This window comes from Manduca sexta, chromosome 16 (assembly GCF_014839805.1).
Source record: "Manduca sexta isolate Smith_Timp_Sample1 chromosome 16, JHU_Msex_v1.0, whole genome shotgun sequence".
Classification (NCBI taxonomy): domain Eukaryota; kingdom Metazoa; phylum Arthropoda; class Insecta; order Lepidoptera; family Sphingidae; genus Manduca; species Manduca sexta.
The window spans coordinates 2,014,150-2,037,415 of record NC_051130.1 but is presented as its reverse complement, the minus strand read 5'-3'; the positions used below and the strand labels follow the sequence as shown (position 1 = coordinate 2,037,415).

Here is a 23,266-nt window from a genome sequence, read left to right as displayed (position 1 = left end):
CAGGTTTCCTCACGATGTTTTCCTTCACCGTTTTAGCAAGCGATAATTCACAAAGAATAGCTTTAGAAAAGTCAGAGAAGTGTCCCCTTGGGTTTTAAAACTGCAGACATTCGCCTCGGCAGTCTGTTCCATAACTAAGCTGTCGCTGCTCTGCGTTCTAACGAATCTTCAACTATCCGTTCTTCGTTTACTTTTAACAAATCTCCATCTATCTAAACACATTCACAAACCTTACCATTAATGATATTAGTAAGATTACATGCTTCGTAGTTATTTGTCTATGATGACAGGATGTGAGACAATTTCAAATCCAAATTTTGTCGTGCCATACTATTAGTTGTGTTTAGAATAATATTTTCTAAAACTAAATTAACCTTTATCGAGTTTTATTTTGTATTCACTATAGGCGTGGCTACAGAAAATAATAACCACGTGAATATCTCCACGTTCTGCTGGCCTAATTGCTTTTAATATGCTCAATTTTGTCGCAATTGTTTCATTCTATGTAGGTCATGAAAACATATATTGCCGAAGTGAGTTTGGTAGCTTTTGCTCTTGGATTCGCTTGCGTACTAGTTTAAGTACTTGGGTATAATCACTTTACATTTTTGGAGGAATTAAAATAAAGTAGTCCAGTAGACATACAGATTATCGTCGAGTCTCGTCATTCAAAGAAAAAAGAAATAAAAAAAGAGAGTCCAAACAAAAAATAATTTGCTGGTGAAATATAATAATAGAAGTATCTTTATATCATAATGCAGGTAAACTAATCTATTGTACCTACTTGAAGTGATTATTATTCTCCGTAAATACTTACTATCATAGATTAAATAATAATTACCTTCATACTTCGTAAACAACTTCAGTCCGGTGTGTTATTATCCTACATAATTAAAAATTTACTTCCTGGGACATTCATTGTGAACAGGAGAAGGCTTTTTAATTATTTTCTATGTTGCAAACACGTTTTAGTGTAACTGGATCATAATTAGGTGACAAATAATGTGCCTAGTGTATAAATATATAAGTTTCGTATTTGTTAGTGAAAAGACATTCATGGTTTGTCCGTTATTTATCTCTCGGGATTATTGGAAATTTTCACTGTAACAATTAGTCATGTGATAAAATTCAATTTGTCATCATATAACACAGGACCTTGATAGTGAACCAGCGATATGATCCAGGCAGTCACTCACTCGCCTAGTTAAATATCCTCAATTACACGCATGTAATATTAAAGGAATATATTTGTCGAGGAAAAAATATGGTTGCAAATAATAATTGCATACATTTTCCTTATTGTTTTATTGTATCTCATAACATTGGGTTAGGTTGTTATGAAATTTAAGTTTCTGATATTTTATACTTACTTATCTCTAATACAAAAAGGGTGAGTGACTATTGTTATAAAAAATATTTGAATCTTATAAATGCAAACGTTTCACAGTCTCACGCCTAAATGGTTGAACAGATATGCATTTACACTCTGAAATAGAACATAGGCATTCTTCATATCCTACTTAAATGCATAACGGGATTTTTATCACCATAAATCGTTTTTAGGCGGTCAAAGTCGCAGTCAAAAATATTAACTTATAAATAGACGTATGTTTTATATTTTAAAAATAAGGTACTTGAGTAATCGAAATTATGCTCGCGTTTTTATTTTTATAAATAATTATAGGAGTGGTTGAGTGTAACGTTTTTGTTCATATAATATGATATTGGATAGACAATAATTATAACGCACAGGAAATTGTTTATTATGCCTATAGCCCCATTCTCAAACCTGTTCCGGATTAATAATGTCACATTAAACATAACGTTATACGGGGAACACCGTCATAATTGCCTATTATCGTTATCTGCAATAAAAACATTAATAAATGACGCCAAGTAACCCTTCCCTGCCCGCAACAATACGTTTTAATTTGCGCCAAGGGATTGCATTTAATCGAAACAGCGCCATCTGTGATCAGCAATAAGAGTTTTACTCGTTTTAGTTCCGCTATTACCCGCTACGGAGCGATACCGTCGTAAAAGTTAACAGCCCGGCTTAGTATGCAAATAGTATTGGATTTGAATTTATTGTGCGTTCGTTCCGATATAACTGCAGGGAAATTCTATTTTATTTCTCTGTGAAATTAACATCACAATGGTCAAAGGTAATGTGTATGATAATTTTATCATTACAACGTGTATTATATTTGGAAATTTACCTTGTTTTGAACAATTATGGGATAGAGAATATCAAACGCCAGGCAAAGAAATTGAGGGTTGGTACAGTCCACCACAAAAGTTGCTGACAAATTCAAAATTTCAAATCGCTTCAAATCTTTTGTATCCGTATGAACAATCGTTTTTTCTTGAGTAAAATAAACCTTAAAAAGTTAACTTTGTTTTAGATAAATAATATTTAAAATGAAGTTAATATTGAAATTAAACTAATTTTCGGATTTTATCGCGGTGTTCGTATTTTATTTTCTCCCGACGTTTCGAAGACTTTGCAGCCTTCATGGTCACGGAAGTTAGTGAAGTTAATATGTAAAACGATTTGAAATTATTGAATTTGCTCAACTATTTTGAGAATAGTGTTCGACAAACTTGAGACCCTTCCCTTTCATTTAATTTTATCCGTGGTGCTTTATAACTAGCTTATCTAGTTGTAAACGTCCCTATCCTTGAGGTTAAATCGCCTCCTTACATCATGATTTTGTCACCCGCATTGCTCTGGAGGGAAGTGGACAATTAATATTTCCAACTCCTCCCTATCTTTCTATTTGATTAATTTCGTTGCGGGATAATGACATATTAGTTTACCCTGAGACTCGCCGAGCTCCACTGCTCGGTGTCATAAAATGCGTGCCACTGCTGATCCTGGCTTACAGGAGTTGTAGTGGTGGGTGTGAGGGCGGGAAAGTCTCTAAACTTGAGCGATCATAGTTTTTGGCACACATAACCAACCACGGATCTTCATAACGGCTTTTGTGGCTGAAGACCAGGGCCCCGTGGATTTACAGGACTCCTAGTCCCCAGAAAAGACAGTAGACCCTGTATCAAATTAAAAAAAATATATTTATAAGAGTGTAGAATAAGAAATTAACATATAGTCAAGCTGTTGATTTTTTTGCAATATCTTCTTATAGTTGTTTATGTTCCTCATATTAAATAAATAATATATTTTACTATACTCTTTTTTCTCCTATACAAGATACCTAAACCATTATAGCAATTTTTTTTTAACAAGATGGTAAAAATTTGATTATCTAGGTATACCTCTAAACTACAATTAGCCTCTAACAAAATAACTATAATATAGCTCTAACTTCGCCTCTGTACACTATTGTCAGATAATTTGGTTTTTCCTACAACAGGATGCCATTACTGTACTTTAGATAAACGAAATGTCTACAGATTAACTTGACCATTCTTAAAAAACCAAAGAATTTTAATATGAAAAACCACGTATCCTTCTATATACTGCAGTGCTGAGGTCTCGGGTTTGATTCCCGACTAGAGCAAAAGTGATATTGGGTATTTTACGCAGTATTAGACCGTACTTTCGAATCTGTGTCCGATAACGCGATAAGCTCGCCCCCTATCTCATCATGGGACGGAAGACGTACGTGAAAAGGGGATGCACTAGTTGCGTCTCTGTCTACCCCTTTGGAGGTAAAAGGCGTGAGTGTATTTGTACTGGATATTATAATATTCCGACTGCCGCAAACACGAATCATTGAAACAAGCTCCCATGTTTTTTGTATATAGCCTTTATACAATATAATACAAAGTATTTTATTCCATATCCTTTTACGTATAAAATACCTATTTATCAGACCCAGGTCCCAAATTTCGTCATATAGTCCAACAGCAGTCGTGGCCGAGTGGTTAAGGCGTCTGACTCGAAATCAGATTCCCTCTGGGAGCGTAGGTTCGAATCCTACCGGCTGCGATTCCTTTTTGCTTTATATATATGAATAAACTTAACACAATGATCATTGTTGCGTTAACATTTTTCTCTACATTTACTCAAAATGTTGATCTCTATCTGTGGGACTATGACTGGGGCGGATTGAGCTGTTGGTTGTCCGAAAAGTCAAAGTTAATATATCTAACTACATTTTGTAGACATGTACAAATCAAATTTAGGTAGATATTTTAATTTGTAACTTTGAGTTATTATTTCGATATAAAACATGTTATGGTGCCCGTACGTGAGGAACAGGACACTTAAGTTACCACATAGCGCTGGATGCGGGTGCTCTCCACTTTCTACCGATTGTCGTAACTGCACAGTGGGGTAAAATAAGGGAGTGATGGACAAATTAGGACTTTATGGAAAAGTTTAATTATAGTATTCATTAGTAAACAATACTAATGGTTAAGATAGGGAGGAGGAGTTGATGATGGATAAATGCTACGTATAATTTTTATTAATGTCAATCAACCAACTATCCTTGAGAAGAGGCCTTTACCCTAAAAATACCTTAATTAGCACATTAACCAATTATCTTCTAAGATTTAAAATTTAGTCATAGAAGTATGTTGTTGAAAACGTGATGTTGTTGAACAAAAAAAATGGATTTGTTTTTAATATATTTTGTTGACTTTTATCATACACCAATAAAAAATCGATGTCAACGCTACATTTTAAATTTTTTATAGATCTTAATATTACCAATTCTAAATAAAAAAATATTCGATGAAAAATATTCTTGTTTTTTACATTGTAACCTTTCCACTTATTTATACGTCAGGAACAAAAGGCAATACACAATTTTGAAATCATTTTCTCTTTCACCTCTGAAATTATACGACAGTGAACACATAGAATAAAGGTATTATTAAAATAAAAATACAACCAACATCAAACTTAATTGCACTTTGTTAGTCTACGCTCTACAGAGTTATCGCAAATTACATCAACACAACTGGTTGATTAATACATTATTTTTATACTATCGTTTTAAAAAATGACGGAGCCCGTTAGTTCGTAGGAATGGCTTTATTTTAGTATTTATAATCGCCTCTTAATCTTCCTTGATAATAATCATGTTTTTAACATCAGAACTGTAATATACTATGTTATAAAGCTTATATGACAAAGATACTGTCACAAAGTACATATTTATTTTATGACACGTGTGACAATTTATGACAATTTGATACCTCTGCGCGTTCATGAGGAAAGGGCTAGTAACTTTAAAATTATTAAAAATATTTTTATTATATGATGTAACTAAAATTTACGCTTTTCCCAATTTTTTCTTTATCTATACTATAAGACGTTGCTTCGTAGCAAATTTCAAGATTCTAAGTTCACGGGAAGTACCCTGTAGGATTTGATTCCCTTGCGAGTTGCGAAAATTTGCGACATAAACGGCTATATCTTTTGATTGCGTTGGCTTAGAAGTTTGATTTTTTCATAACTCCAAGGGACAGTAGACTTGAGTATTTGATATAAATTTCAGCTTAAAAACTCCACGCGTTCCTTAGAAAAAGGGTCTTAACAGGCGGATGAACGGTCGGACGGACAACAAAGTAATTCTGTGAGGTTTCCGTTTTTTCCTTTTGAGGTACGGAACCTTAAAAACCGCGATAAAATTCAAAAGATAGTTTTATTTTAATATCTAACATTCGCGTAAACATAAGAAATCATTATGCGTGATCTGTTAGTTTTAATTTAAGCAATTTTGTGTCCAACTAAACGCCTCACTGTGCATCTAATTGCGTGTATTTACGCTGGAATCCCGACGCGGCGCGGCGACAACACGAGTAAGAATTTGCGTGTTCTGAGCACTTGCTCTCACTGCGCTTTCATCGCTGTATACAAATTAAGTTGAAAATGGATTGCCATTTCATTGAACGTGAAAGTATACATTTCTTGTTTTGATGTAGTTTAATTTGTATTTAAAACGTGTAGGGTTAAAGCCAACGTCAACACCCACCACTACAACTCCTGTAAGCCAGGATCAGCAGTGGCACGCATTTTATGACACCGAGCAGTGAAGCTCGGCAAGTCTCAGGGAAAACTAATTTGTCATTATCCCGCTACAAAATTAATCAAATAGAAAGATCGGGAGGAGTTGGAAATATTTGTTATCCACTTCCTTCTATTGCATGTTAATAGGAAAGATTCTAAGCGGTCAATCGTAATGTAAATTTTCAAAACTCTACAATCCATACGAGTTGCGTTAAATTATAAAATATCACAATGGGAACGGATATTACCTTAATTTCGTCTACCATAACAGATGGACATAAATCTCCATAGATATGATATAATGGCACATAATTCTAGGGTCTTGGACCCCGAGCGAGGGAAAATTGGGCCTCGCAAACTGGTTCTTGATTTCGGTGGTTGGAATTTGGTCTGTGTCATGTTTTGTGTATCATGCGATGTTTGGTATAAATTGTTTTACGTTTAGGTTTGACTGAGGCAATGCTACTGCCAGAGGGAATGCTTTTAACTGTATGTGTAGCGGCGTTGTGTGACGGGTTGGCCTTGTTTCTTGCTTTGTGCATAGATAGGTCAAATGTCTAGGGTAGTGGTCGCGGGTCCTTCTTGGACCGAATCATTGTTTCATTCGAATCAGTATTGGGGAATGAAATTTTTTCGTAGTTTCTAATGCTCACGAATCTAAACTAATATATAAAGCTGAAGAGTTTATTTAAACGCTCTAATCACATGAACTACTAAACCGATATTTAACAATTTTTTTAGTAATAGGAAGCTACATTATTCCCGAGTACTGTATTTTTCCCGGAAAATCTAGTTCACGCCGGCAGATTCGCAGGCAAAAACTAGTATTTTAATAAAAGAAAGGCACCATGCAGCTAAACTTGCTGAAGAAACTCTCAGTTCCATAATAGAGTCTGCGCGACGCCTTAGGTGTGACCGCTAGGTGTATTTGCTTCTCGTTTGAAAAAAAAACACGCTAGATACAAATACTTTAATAATAAGAGCATTTACATACATAATATCACTGTTGTTGAGCAAATATTAAAATTATAGTGTATCGTAATTATAGGGTATTTTTATATCTACAGATAAATGCGATTGAAGTGTTGGTCTGTAATCTATACTAATATAGACGATGAGTTTATTTGTTTGAACAAAAGAACTCAGGAATTACTAAACCGATTATGATTGTTTTTATAAAGCTGATGAGTTTGTTTGTTTGAAGGTGATAATCGCAAGAACTTCTAAATCGTTTTTTTTTTCACTAATAGGAGCAACAATACTTTTGAGTGCTATACACACAAACAACACATCACGCATTTATCCTCGAAGGGTATGCAGAGGCGCAACAAGGGCACGCACTTTTCGCCAAGTGTGTTCCGTCCCATGATGTGATAGGGGGTGTGAGTACTATAGGCTACTTTATATCCCGGGAAAATAAAAAGCGGGACTTATAAACTTTACTCCTGAGTGCTATAGGCTACATTTTATCCCGCGAAAATATAAACCGGGAATTTTATCCCGGAATTATTATGAAGCCACGAGCAAAAGCTATTACGTAATAAAGCCGTATGTGTTGTTTCAATTTGAAATGTTAAAATGACTAAGCTAGCCGACCACTAGTGAACTTTTCAAATCTGTTTTGACATCCTACCACCAAACAAATTGGGCGTGAAGTAGAATTCCCACCGTCATAACTACGATGTTATTGTTCGGCATCTCCAAACGTTTTGGATCTGTCAGCATTCGATATTAACAGTCGTGTGGAGTTTTGTTTCAAAACATGTTACAAGTTTAATAACTAGCCGTAGTTCACGGTTCCTCTCCCGTGAAAAGCCTTTTCCGTTATAAGTAAAAGCCCTGATATATAAGATACTACTATTAGGAGTTTTTCCCCCTACTAAAGTCCCTTAAACATTGTACGATGCCAGCGCCATCAAATAAAAAAATCGGATTTTATAATCCATTATTTCCAATAGGAGTAAATAACCAGAATAAAAATTAAACTATTTATTACTCCAGGACATACAGGTACTTTTTACCCCTGTTGTTGTTTCTGCGTTTATTTCTAAGAAACTTATAAACATTTTCACTAACTTCCACAATTATATTAGTAATAGAATAAGAAACTCAAAATGGAATGTTTTAGAGAATAAAATATATAATTATAAAAAGAAATATTAATTATATATCTGTTATAACTTCTTAATACTAGATGGCGCTGTTCTTATACAATTACACCGGTGTAAGTGTATAGCGCAGTTCACTCATCCATCACCGATTGCGCATGGCTGTCACCGCACGGTGGCGTGCCGTACGGCACACCGAATTATACCAATAATAACTGCCGAACGGTGGCCAAGAATCAGGGAGATTATAGGAAAATATGGGACAGATTATGTAAGAAGGTATGCATAAACAACTGGGTGGCATAATGACAAAGAGGGAGTAATCTTCGCATGTAAATTATTGCCTGTAATGATGTAGTATGTATATTGATAAAAATACTATTCTGGTTCTATATTTCTCGATTTTATACCGGCCAAAATAATTGTCTCGGCCAGATTGCTTTCCAAACTCTGATTTTCTCTCTTTACACTACACATTCATTTCGCGAACGTTTTAGAATATAACGATATATTTGACGACAAAAAAAAATACTAAATGCTTTACAAAGTTTAAAACCAGAGACATAAATGTAGCTCCGGAAAGTCCTGAACATCTGCAAATATAACATGGTGAACCTACTCTATTTTTTTTACCACTTGTAAAATTAATTTAGTTTTAATTCGAGGTCCGCGGCGGAGCAATGTGCCGTTATGATAATATTTAAATTGCCCCGCTATTGATTATTATTTTGACATGTTCTAATCCCGCGCTGGTTACGATAACCAAGGATTTGTTTTTATTGGTACTCGTAGCAAGTGAAAGTTGATAAGTAACATAACAGCTTTAATTGCAAAAGTTGTTGATTTCACTAAAGGCAAATTTGGCTATATTCTAAAGAAGCCAAAACAATTTTCTATCAAGATTGGACTGTTAATTGATGTTGCATCCACGATCCATACCGATCAGAAAATCATTTTAAACTGCCACACAAAATGACTGAAAAGTGAGGACTCTTACTGAGTCCACATATACAGTCTAAACTTTTCTTCAACTTATACCCTAAAAAAATTCTTAAACTTGCCTCAGTTTTACCATTGAGAGGTGGTTAAAAATTGCTTAAAATATCTGTTACAAACATCACCGCTTCCTAGATTAAAACTACTGAAGAGGCAATATTGCCGAATTTTGACTTCAAGCTGATCAAGTATATTTGTGTTTTAACTAAGCATAGCTTGCGATTTTTTTTATAAATAAAATAATTTTGAATGGAAGATATTGCATCCCCTTCTGGTGCTACTAGATGTTTAAACCCACTCTAGAACTTGCTTCGTCAAAATAAGCATTATGACAGGTTTTTCGCGTAATCAATGTTAGCCGGTATGCCAATGCAAAATATACCTTCACACCAGTGGCGAAGGGTGAAGTTTTCTGAAAGGGAAGCCGACACAAAATTAGATACACTAATTATAATTATATTTTAGCTTACTTATGTGCTATAAATATTAAATATTTATTAATAATATCAATTATTTTAATAGTTTGCTTGCGTATATTACAAAAGGCAAGCTGGTAGGAATCGGGTTTTATGGACCTTCGTCACTGCTTCCCCATACAATATTTATGCAATATTACAAATTAAACTATAAATCAGATGTTTAATCTAGATATTACAAAGTCTAAAATTAATTTCCTTTAAGAATATTGCGAGTTGGACAAAGCGCATGCGCAGGTAGCAGTGTATGCCCCAGGCTGCTAATTAGCGGTCGCGGGTTCGAGGCCCGATGCTATCGTCGCGTTGCGTGTGCGCCGATTACTAACGTTTTGGTTTTATTTCATTGTTAATGTATGTAGTCAGTGCTCCGCGGACGTTGTATAGCGTGGTAAATTGTATTTTACTGGTGGTAGGTCTCTTATATGTGAGAGTGTGGGTAGGTACCACCGCAATGTCTGTTTCTGCCGCCAAGCAGCAGTATGTAGTCACTGTTATGTTCCGGTTTGATGGACATTGTAGCCAGTGTATCTACTGGACATAATAAAACCTAACATCTCACGTCTCATGATGGCAGGCGTCAGTGGTATACCAACAATACTTTGTGATTCAAGGTTTTGGATGATGTTTCTACTGTTTATGGACGGTCTCACGTCTCACTACCACAACTACAACTCCTGGAAGCAAGGTCAGAGTGGCATGCACTTTATGGCACGAAGCGGTGAACCTCAACGAGTCTAAGGAACAGTAATCCATCTTTATCCCGCAACGAAATTAATTAAATAGAAAGATAGGGTGGAGTTAAAGATGTTATTTGTCCACAGCCCTCCATAGCAAAGCAAGAGACATCATGATCTATTTAAGGTATTTGAATCTGAAGTATAGGGACGTTAACAACTACAAAGGTCAATTGTAAACCATCACTAGTAGCACAAAAGTATATTATAAGCTGGTTTGGTTCATTTGAACGTGGTAACCTAAACTGATATAAGCAAGTTTTTATTCTGAGATCGGACTTTTACTCAAACGCATCTGCGAGCAAGAATATCATACATTTAAATATACTTAAAAAAAGGTTTGCGTGAGTTTTTAACTCTTTTCTGATCAAAATGCCATACCAAAATTGCCACTTTACGGCAGTTTTCTACATAACAACGGTATCACCCCAGTCGAGCCGGCATATTCACACCAAATCTATGCCATCCTCAATATTCCCATGTAGCAGAACACAGTAAACTAAGCAATTTGACGTAACGTCCGGCGCATCAATTTCGCATTAACATACATAATTGAATAATGACGTCCGTCCGTGCGTGTGGCCTAACATCGATGCACCGCACTGCCGTAATCGAATCAATTATACGCAACATTAACCGGTGTTGCAGGCAAACTGTCGTTTCAGGCTATTTGTCACGTATCCATATAATTTCTTATGGATTCATGATAAGTGACGGTTATGCTAATTGATTTTACGAAGTAAGGTATAATTGTCATAGGTGGTTGTTATAAACTAGTAAGTGTTTGTAAACTGAGGTTATACCTGCAAAATATATTGCGTTTAATGATAATCTGGCTAGTTAGTTGAATAAAAAACACCACTAAAATGTCACAGGATAGCCAAATTCGTGATGTCGATTACTTGAAGGATATTTCTATTCCAGTCTAAACGGTTTAAAATCAAACTACTAAAATGATTTTTAAAAATTTTCAATGTCTAAAAGTCGCGTAAACATAAGAAATCATTATGATTTTTTAAATATTTCTATGAGACCAACGTAGAAGTATATCCTTTTAAATATTAAGGAAAAATACACGTCGTATTGAGGACCTTCTTTTTTTTTGAAACGGTTCAAAAGGTACGGGCACAGATATGCTATTACAATTTGCGCCTTATAAATAATATATAATTGAATATCTTCTTCATTCTTCACTGCTCAGTATCAGTCCGGATTTTAGAATTTGTGCCTATATGGCGATATACTCGCCCCTTATGACATTATGGGACGGAACAAACTAGGCGAAAAGTGGGTGATGGGTGCGCCTCTGCATACCCCTTCAGCAATAAATGCGTGATGATATGTGTGTTTGTGCTCAGAAAATTCACCGTAATATTATCAAGATCCAGACAATGGCTTGTAAGTATTTAAAAAAAATTATCCCTCCTTATTTTTAAGGTTGATTATCTAAAATATATCATAGCTGTTCATGGAAAACTTCGAGATGACCCCAAGATAACCGGTGAATACTGACCCTTATAAGGCTGGGCTTTGTGTGAGAGTGAAGTATTAGTAATGTAGTAACGTTCATTGTGACCGCAAGTCATCGTCTGGCGAGGTCAGCTGTGACTTGTGATGGAATTTTTAGAGTTATAGGCTATGTGTGTGGAATTGCCTAGCGGAAACTTTTTGAACATTTTTAGGGAAGACACACTATCACACCTTTTATCTCTAAATAGGTAGGCAGAGGTATAACAGGTGCATGCACTTTCCGTATGTCTTCCGTCCTATGGTGTGGTAGAGAGCGAACCTATCGCCATATCTAGCACAAATTTCATTCTCTACTACTATAGAACTCTCTGTAGGTATAGTCAGTCATTAAAGTAGATACATAAACATAGTACATAAAATGTAGACGTCAGAAAATTTATTCAAGTATGCACTTTCACACAATTACAATAAACATCATAATTGCTTCAAGTACTTGTTAATCTAATTAACAATTGATAGTTGCTACTAATTTCAGCTATTCAGTTTCGCGTGTTAACAACAAACAGCGTTTGCGTGGCGCCTGAACTACATTTAATACCATCAGATAGTACAATTGCACAGTCGCGTTATTTAACTATAAGAGGAGTGAACATTATACGATTTGTATTGAATTGCAAATGACCGGTGTCAAATTATACGGTGGCGTGTCGCCTAACGCCTTGTAGCTAAAAACGTTAAGTGATATGCGTAGGAGTGGACGGGGAATAAGGTATAGGGAAAGGCGATTGCGAACGGACGAATATACATGTGAAATGATTTAATATTAGTAAAATATTCAATTAAAACCACTGTGGTTGTTTTTCAGATTTACATTACCGGGTATTAGTTTGGGAAGGTACCAGTTACTTCGAATTGTCTATTTATTTTAAACAGTGTAACTAATATAATGTTTCTATTTGAACTGGCAGGATGTTTTTTTTCAATATAGTAAAAATGTTACGTAGTTTTGTAGTACGTGGCATAAATTACAGTAGAAATTTACTGTAGTTGATAGCCAGCCTCTGAGGTGTAGTGGATGGTATTTGGAGTATTGCTGCGTACGGTAATGGAACTTAGCAGCAGGGAATAGTCCGAAAAACTTTTCAGAGTTCTGCGATAGAGAATGCAGAGTGTTGTTTCAACTCTACGCAAAGCTGAAGGATCAACCCAAACAGAAAGAACACGATTATTTACGATTTATGTGTGCACGCTATCTTTCACACCTTACCCCGCTCAACAAACTACGCAAGTGTCGACTAGTTTTTACACAATATGATTATAACAGCCGATCACTCTTGTGCCCTCAGACGCTGTTTTTAATGCGAAATTATTAACTCGGCAAATCGCTGGCTCACTATTACAAGGTTCTACGTTTTATTTGATGTGCAAATTGAATTATATCGACGCTTAAAATATATCTAAGCGACAATTGTGCATTTTTGAGTAAAGAGATTTAAACTTTTGATTTTAATAAGAAGTTTCATAACAATTAAACTATTTACTTTATAAAAATATAGACTAATGATATTGAAATTATTCTAGAGCTACAAAACCTAGATCAAACGGCGCAAAAAAATCTGACGATTTCAAATAACTAAATAGTTAATTTTGGGTATATTTGTCGCTTAGATATGGTTGCCTTTCTATGTCGATATACCACACCATTCTAAGTATTTTTAGTGAACATTTTCAATAATCCCGCAATATAAATAAAGGAAGAACCGTTAATTGTTACCAACATGAAAATAATAATCTCATTTTTGCGTAAGTAAAAATTTATATAGGACCTTGTAACAGTGAGCGAGCGAAATGCCTGCATGATAAATCTGATAATCGGATTACTGCGGCATTTAAGATTGTTTTTATAGATGCCCATAAGTGTTAAAATGTATTATACAATAGTAAAACAAGAAATGTGAACGATAGCATTAGTAAATGGACTATGTGGATGGTTCTTTATGATATTTTTTGTTTCAGGTAAGCATCTTTTATACTAGAATGGCGGATTGTAAGTTCCTTTGTATTTTTAATTTGTTTTTTTTTTTGTATTATAATTAATTTACATCATCGTTTATAATTGCTTCGTTTTTATCTTCACTTTGATCATAAATGGCCACTATTTGACTTTATAGATAATTTTTGTTCAGAATGTCAGACTGGAGAATACTTTACTGACTTTCTGTAGCAAACTTATAATCAGGTTACTTTTTTAGGAATTAATGCGATTTTGATTAAAAATAAAAAAGAACTATCACTAACTTCAGAAATACTTTCACAAATTTTACACCAACCAACCGACCGATACGACTGTCAATGACTAACCGCCTCGGTCTATCAAATGCTCAGTGTTTATAGCAAAAAGTTTCACAAATACCCTCACAAAATTATGTTTACTCTAACACAAGTATAAGAGATACGATTCTCTGTCCTTCTTTCAAGAATAGAAGATTCAAAATTATTAAGTCCCTAAACATCACGCCTTCAAACACATAAAATTTAAAACAACCTACTAACAGTAATAAATTCTATTTCTCAACTCAGAAACAACTCCATTTGTCTCAAAATTCTTTAAGGGCCCTAATGCAATGCTAATAGATTCAAAGCGTCCACTTCTGAGCTGTTATTAGACGGTTTCGGCTCCCACAGACGGACAGATAAGTTTAAATCGTGCCCAATTTGTCTGGGTATTTCGTGGAATGGAAGTCCGAACCTTTGAAAGATGTTACATGTACAGCGGGTTAAAAAATGTAGGTATATACTCTTTATTATGTCATTTGTAGTTGTCATTTGGTAGTATTCTGTTTTATTATTATGTTTATTTGTGGTCAAATATTCAGGATTAACTGGTGGTAGGTCTCTCATGTGTAACAGTCCGCCTGAGTAACACCGCAATGTCTATTTCTGCTACCAAGCAGCAGTGTGTAGTCTCTGTTGTGTTACATTTTGATATTGTAGCCAATGTAACTATTGGACATAATAAGACTTAACATCTCATGTCTCACGACGATGAGCGCAGTGGAATACCAAATAAAACGTTGAATTCAAGGTGGCGAACGAAAAGTAATAAAAAAAAATACATTAACGTATTTTGTCCTCGAAGAAGTAGGCTGAGACGCACTGGAGCACCCATTTTTCGCCGTGTGTTTTCCGTCATGATATGAGCAGGCAGAGACGTAACAGATGCACCTACTTTTCGCCGTGTGTTGTCCGTCATGATATGAGTAGGCAGAGACGTAACAGATGCACCTACTTTTCGCCGTGTGTTGTCCGTCATGATATGAGTAGGCAGAGACGTAACAGATGCACCTACTTTTCGCCGTGTGTTGTCCGTCATGATATGAGTAGGCAGAGACGTAACAGATGCACCTACTTTTCGCCGTGTGTTGTCCGTCATGATATGAGCAGGCAGAGACGTAACAGATGCACCTACTTTTCGCCGTGTGTTGTCCGTCATGATATGAGTAGGCAGAGACGTAACAGATGCACCTACTTTTCGCCGTGTGTTGTCCGTCATGATATGAGTAGGCAGAGACGTAACAGATGCACCTACTTTTCGCCGTGTGTTGTCCGTCATGATATGAGTAGGCAGAGACGTAACAGATGCACCTACTTTTCGCCGTGTGTTTTCCGTCATGATATGATAGGGGGAGGCCATTGCTATATCAAGCTCCAGTTCCAGACTCCGGGCTGATGCTCAGTAGAAAAATCTAGTATCCCTCTTCCCGACCCGGGAATCGAATACGAGACCTCAGTGTTAGTGGTACTGTAACACAACGACGCCACTGAGGCAGTTGAGTAAATTAGAGTTAATACTTAAATGCTTCACGGAACATCGACCCCATCTCTCATCTTCTGTGAAACACTACTGTAAACTATTTTTGACTGAATTAAACTCCTACCTGTTAATCATTGGAAAAAAATATACTTAAATGCTTCGGAGTCAGAATTCAACCCGAGACTTCCTTCTCAGCAGTCTATTCTTTCTAAGCTATTGCTCGGTTAAATTAAGTATGCATTCAAGTATTTCAAGCTTGAAAGAATTTCTCTCTTGTTTGGATAATGCAGCGCGCAGTATAACACATGAGACAGGCGTATTTTAGAATGAAAAGTAAATTCTTTCGCACAATGAAAATAGCATTTGCGTCGTGAATTATTTAGACAATAGCTTATTAAAGTTCTGTGTGAGAATGGTATGGAAAAGATTAAACAGTACTTACTCTTCGGTGATTGGAATTCCTACAATTTGCAATTGTTTGATCTGGGAGTCGATGCTAAGTTTGCATTATATGAAACGACACAAAAGAAACTTAATAAATAAAATAAAAACCTAACCTAACCTAACCTAACTCTGCCGATGAGGTGTAGCGTTCATATGCTGCCCATTATTAAAATGTATATTTTTATGTCATTTATTTTGTAACCCATTTGTGAAGCAATCGGGGGGGGGACGAATTACCTATCTAATAGCGGTACCTCCCCCCCACTCACACAAATTGAAACAAAATACTTACGTTATTTTGTGAAAATAAAACAACTTTATGAATGTTTAGTAATGGAAAAAACCTAACCTAACTTAAATGTAACATGACATCCCTACACTCGAGAGTAGCTCGGAGAAATAATTCGTTCGCCTGTTAACAAACGATTTATCAACACTTAAATATGAGATCTGATTTATGCCGTCGTCATCTCTCTATTGTCATTATAATTGAGTTCAAGTTCGGATGTTTTGGGTGCTCGATATAATTGCTTCTTGACCCGAGGGCGTGGGTAAAAGTAGACGTGGAATAGGCGGGGAACGCCGGATGATGAAACATGTCTCGACGGGCCTAAGAGCATATTTTACTAGAATTAGCTCGCGGCGTACTTTGGCTTACGGTTATAATGAATGTTCTCATTACGCGTTTGATTACGATCGCTTTTGTAACCCTAATTTGATGTAATTTGTTTTTCAATTATATTTTAAAATAAGTTTATGTTACATTTTATTAATATTGCATTTCGCTTAACAATACATTGCACAAATACATACAGTGTTAAAACCCGCCATAGTGGCCCACGTAAGTGTGTCGCGTTCCAGGATCAGCCTTTGAAGATCCGATTTCAACAGGTCGGCATAATTGTGTCGACTATCGAAGGGTATCCATCTCTCGTCAGTCGACATTCTATGGGATCCCACTCTTCTTACCGTCAGATCCAGTGGGATCACTTTGCTGGGCCCGTATCAAACAAAAATTAACAAAGTATCTGAAAGTAAAAAGAGATTGACTACAATCTCGACTAATTATGCACAAAATATATGAAGGGCTTTATTCTGTTCACCCCTACCATTTTATTAGTAAGATTCAACATCCTATTGCTCAAGATGAGGGTGACCACGTACCGTGATTCCGCTGGAGGACGCATTTTTGGGTGTGCCGCTTGACGCTTCATCGAACCCGACCAGGTTCATTGAACAACTGTTTACGTGCCATTATGTCCAATGATTTACGGGACTGTGATGCAACAAAAGACTATAAATTTATCAAAAGTATTTGGTAGAATGGTATTTTTAGCAAAATATTTTCAAACTACTGCCTAGTTTCAGTCTAGATAGAATTTCGGTTGAGAAGTGAAAACCTCGCCAGTCGCCACAATTATGCCGGCCAGTTTGATACCACGTGATAACAAACCACCACTTATAAAGAAAACCTATAGCACCAGAACCATGAACTACACAGTTTTCGTACTTTAAGTTCTTACATTTTAGAATATGTATTGCTCCAGTGGGTCTTGTATACCAAAACGTACACACATCACGCGTTTATCCTCGTAGGGGTACGCGGAGGCGCAATTAGGCCACCCACTTTTCACTAAGTGTGTTCCGTCCCTGGATGTAATAGGGAGCGAACTAATCGCCATATCACGCACAAATTCCTAAATCCGGTCTGATACTGAACAGGAAAACGTAACAAACCGTGTTCAAATGCCGGATCGGGCATTCGAACCCAGGACCTCAGAGCGCTACCGTATCGCGCATGAAGTACAACTACGCCACAGAGGAAAAAACAGCACTATGAAAAAAAGCTAGCAGAACATAAACAAAATATATCCTACAGGCACGAAACAAAACTAAGACATTGAACTTATAGCAATCATTGCTACCATAGAGCGCAATAGCTACATAAAACGGTAACAACTGCAATCTATGTAAAGGGTTATTGAGTAGTAAATCAATGGCGATGGAATTCCTGATCGGGCGATCGGCGCGTGCGCATCGCGGTACTACTGGCATTCGAAGATAACTCACTTGAAGCCGTGGACGGGAATGAATTTGATATTAATTCTACCTCTATTCAGACATCTTGAATATTCTAGACTGAGAGATATGCCGTGCCTTGTCTGGTTGATGCCTGTAATGGCTAGATGGCATACTTTACTAAGATGTTCATGTAAGTCTGTCTAAGAAGGCAGCACTGTATTGCTGCCACCTAGTAGCAATGTGCAAGGAATTTCTACACATCAGTGTAGAAACACGTACTGTATGTGTTCCGTATATTGATATATACGGAACACATACAGTACGTGTTAGTACTAAATTATATAGGGCTTAACAACGAATGTTGCGTCGGAAAGTTTTCTTAAAAAAATATTTTGGAAACGTGAAAAGTGAGTGAACATTTCTGAAAGCGGACGTACCGCACGACATGGCCTTGAAATGACAATCAAGGTACATAAATAAAGATTAAAAAAAAATCTATGTTCTAGGGTGACGTATAAAATTTCAAGGACTTCCATCGCAGCGGGAAGTAAGGGATTCGCAACGAATCAGTTCGAACTGAAATATAAAAACTACGAAGATATCGTCGACCAAGCAAGCAAACGATGTTCTAAAGAGGTTCCAAGAGGCCGGCATAATTGTGTCGACTTCCGAGAGATAATCATCTCTCGTCGGTCGACATACTTTTAGACCCCACTCCACTTACCATCAGATGCAGAGGATCATCTGATGGTAAGTGGATGTCCTTTGTATACTGATATTTGCCGTATCAGTATACAAAGGACATTACTAAATATCTTTAAAAGTAATATATCACCAAGAAAATATCCGAAACAACATATACTCATTTTATTTTACAAAACAACGTCCAGGTATAAAAACAGCCACAGCATTTCCAAGTTTTTGTGTACCTGTGTCACATACCCACGTACATTCTAGCCTTTAAATTAATCTGTGAAGATATCAACCCAACAGCAATAACTTTCCCTCCCAGCCAACTAACCTTATCAGTTTTAATGGAAGTTGACTAATCACATTTACTAAACACTACTTGTCGCGCGTGTTTCTAAGTAGCTATATATTGGTCATTTATTTACTTTCCACGTTAAATGTGTTTAATATGGAACCTGTTCTGGAGTTGTTCCATGGAAAAAACTTAGAGTAATGGTTTACGGGTAAGTCACTCCCCTGATAAGACCTAACACGGACTCTGAAATATAAAGAAACATTGTAGGTATTATTAATCATTTATTTGCGAAAAAGTTGGTACAGTATAGAATCTTAAATAGTAATTTCTGATCGATCAATTTTGTCAAATAAATGATATATAATTAATTAGTTTAGATTAAGATAAGAATTTCGCTGTCAATTTAATTTAATATAAGTTTTACATTATAATGTTTATTATAATGTTTATTATAATTATTTCTAGAAAGTAAATTATGGCGTAAGTAGATGTCAATAAATCTCACAATACCACAGCATTTGTGATAAATATAGTATATGTTTACTGCTGCTTGGTAAAGAAAGACGAAGCAAGGCTATTCTCTACTTCGATGGTATCAAATTTAAAAATTAATATAACCCTGATCGTTATCTATTGATCTATTCCGGAGATAAAATAAAAATACGTCCTAATTTTGTCGCGTTCACACTTTATTCTGATTCTGAATCAATAGATATGAATCAAAAGCGTATATTTTAGTCCGTTAGACAAGTCGACCTAAAAAGCGGCGATAGCCTAGTTGGTTGTGGAACGAACTGCCGAGACTAATGTCCGCAGGTTCAAATCCCAAGGGCACACACCTCTCACATTTCAAAAAAAATATGTTTATATTCTTTGTGAATTATCGCTTGATTTAACGGTGAAGGAAAACATCGTGAGGAAATCTGCATACCTGAGAAATTCTCTATAGGAATTTTTAGGGTGTATGAAGTCTACCAATCCGCACTAGGCCAGCGTGGTGGACTAAGGCATAATCCCTTTCAGTAGTAGAGGAGGCCCGTGCCCAACAGTGGGACAGTATATAATACAGGGCTGATATTATAGACAAATTGAACTATCCCATGTTACCTTCTCGCGAGTTTATATTGTAAGTGAAAACAAAATGAGTTCTCATGGTAGAGCCGCTATGAAATCATCGTCCGCCGCAGTCATTACTTTGATTACGAGGTAGCGAATGATACCGGTGCTCCCCAAGGAACAACGCTCACATTTTTACCTTGCATTCCTGATACGACAAATGCTTGAAGAAAAAAGTTGTTTTTATAGCCGCCTTATGGCCAATTTTTTATAGCATATAGGGCTGATAGGATCTCCTATCACGTCATGAGACGGTATATTTATGGAAACAGTTTGGTCCATCAATTGCGCCCCTGTTTACCCCTTCAGCGATAAAATTAGTGGTAGCTGTAGAGCCTTACTTCTCACCGAAAACAGGGAACTAACGGTTACTGGACATCATTTGTTTAGTTGGTGGTTAAAATTCTTCCTGAATTTCTATGTTTTTGGAAGTTAGCGATAAATACGTAATGTCTTTGGAATTGTAGTGATCATCTTTCTTTCTCTGTTAGGGTTAAGGCAAGAAGTTACCAAAGTTAGTATTTTGATTTATAAGAGCTTTAAAAATTATTTAAACATTAATGTAGAGCAGGAAAAATTCCACGGAAAAAAAACAATTCTAACTAAGGATTCTTCACTACTTGGAAGCTCAGACACGGGAGCTTATTGCTCGGAACTTAATCCCAACATCGACACAAATGTGTCACATGCGAATATTTGTAGGAACTCTTGAGTTTACTGTAATTTAAGACTCTCGTGGTTCATATTTATGACATAAGATTATGAACCTTGAGGTCAGGAGTCAGACAAAATGTATATTTAAAGGATTGGTCTCTATCAACATGATATGTGATTAACTGATTTTGTATATTGCAGTATATTATTTCAATTACTCTCCATTAAGCGGTTCAATGAAACAATAAATTCACCATAAACATATAAGTCGTCGTGACAAATTCTAAAAACCATTAATAACAAGTAGTAAAAATCAGCTTCTTACGACGCCATTAAATACCTCATCTCACGAGCTCTCCGCTTTCTATATTTAATTAAAAATAAAACGGCATCGAAACTTTAATTTACAACTTATATGATTAGCATAGCAACATAGCGATATGCGTCAATTGTATATTGGCGAATTCGAGTGGATGAAGGGATGATTTTCTATCTCCTTCTAGTTTATACTGTTTGCTATCTTTGTCTCTTTCCCGCAGCAGCGTCTCGGCTGGCCGCTCTCATGTCACTCAGTCGCGCATGCGCTGTCGCGGGAAGCGTTTGTATGGTAAATTGTTGTTTTCGCGGGTATATTGTGGATTGTGTCGTGTTTGATGGTGTTTGGATGTGATTATGCGTACCGGAGCCACGCTTGGCGTGTGCAGTGCAGTGGTTGAGTGTTGAATAGAAAGTGTACCCAAAGGATTACAGTGTGGAACACGTGATTACAGCGGTAATACATTTGGAAGGAAATTTGCGTGATTTAGATACTGCCAATATTACGCATTAATTAAGGAAGTTTCGAACTAAACAAAGCCTCTACTATAGAGTTAAGATTTACTATAACGCGTCGTAGTTTTTAAATTAAATAACCTTGAGAGGCTTTGTCGTATTAAAGCACTATAAATGCTAATTTAAAACGAAGCGTAATCATCAGGCGTCTAAATTAATCCAAAGTCCAAACCCATGCAGACAATCTGAGCCATTTTATTTCCATTTCATAATACTTGATGCTCCCAACTTGATGGCTGGATAATGGAGAATTAATGAGAGTATTGTTATGATTATACTACTGATATATATTCTATACAAACATTTTACTGCGGTTTTTATGAATAATAAAAAGCTTTTGTACATTATACTAGTTTGTCAAAAAGTCAACCAACTCTACATATAAATAATGGTTGATACCAAAGTCCTCGATCAATATCTCCAGAGGTTCTCAATTGGCCAGGTCAAAAGCTAGATGCAGAAGGCAGTCGGTACTGCTGCTAACGGCAGGCATTGTGAGGAAATTTTAATTTTGAATTTCTTACCATCAGTGATTTTGTTCTTGCCAACGAAGGTGATCATATTGTATTTTTATATGCATTGATGTTTTTAGATATATATGAAAAATAACTTTCAAAATAAAGAGAACAAATAGTCAATACTACTAATCTGAGATCTTGGGTTAGAATCCCGGGTCGGGCAAATTAATATTGGCTCACAGCTATCAGCTCGGAGTATGACATTTGTGCCTGATATGGGGGTAGGTTCGATCCTATTTCGTCATGGGATGGAACGCATAGGCGAAAAGTGGGTGTCCTGGTAACGCCTCTGGGATAAACGTACGACGGTGTTTAATTATGATTTTTTATATCCCATATACACAGCAAGGCAAAGTGGCCCCACTGCTCCTGATGGTAATTAGAGTGGGGTTCAATAGAATGCCAACTGACGAGAGATGAATACCCCTCGACAATGGACACAATTATGCCGGCCTGTTGGAATCAGATATACACAGGCTGATCCCGGAACGCGACACACTTACGTGGGCCACTATGGCGGGTTTTAACACCTTTTGTATGGTGCTCGCCATCTAGGCAGATATAAAATATACCCTACCACCATAAAACATTAGTTTACGTAAAAATTACTACAGAAATAAACAATAACGGTCTCTAGTTCATTGAGCTGTGACAAGTCAGTATAATCGTAATGGTTTGATTGAATCCAAACCCACTTCAGAGTTCCCACTGATATTACATAATTTTCCAATACCAATATTAGAAATTATGTTTGCGATAATTAAATAGCGGAATGTTAGTCCTTTTATTTAATTACTTCGCTTGTAAGGGATACTATCCATTAAGATTCCGTCCCAGGATCCAGTCAACTCAATTTATATGAAAATGAGGTGTTTGTATAAGAAAATCGTCTGCGCTCCGCGGATAAATTAACTATAGAAAGTTTTCATTTTTTATTGTCGTTTGCATACTTTGTTGAGGGATTTTTATGGTCAATGACTTAGTGATAATAGTTTTTTAATTACGTCACCAATCGTACATAATCTTAATCGTAAATCGTAAATAATATAATCTATAGATATAAAACAGAGTCCCTAAAAGCTGTCTGTCTGTATGTGATCGATTTTCTCAAAACC

At 36.2% G+C, this 23,266-nt stretch overlaps 1 protein-coding gene and 1 non-coding gene across 5 annotated transcripts in view; both read left to right on the top strand.

Annotated features, from left to right (window-relative positions):
• Positions 1-23,266, top strand: part of LOC115444103 (protein prickle) — a 423,151-nt gene that overhangs the window by 225,179 nt on the left and 174,706 nt on the right. The window contains exon 1 of one of the 4 annotated variants that reach the window (XM_037439361.1): positions 21,383-21,574. The exons of the other annotated variants lie outside the window; for them this stretch is intronic. The gene's annotated coding sequence lies outside the window, so the exon portion shown is untranslated. Of the gene's footprint in view, positions 1-21,382; positions 21,575-23,266 lie in introns of those variants that run through there. 4 annotated transcript variants of the gene reach the window in all.
• Trnas-cga lies at positions 3,871-3,952 on the top strand. Its single transcript has one exon. It is a non-coding gene; the product is annotated as a tRNA-Ser (tRNA).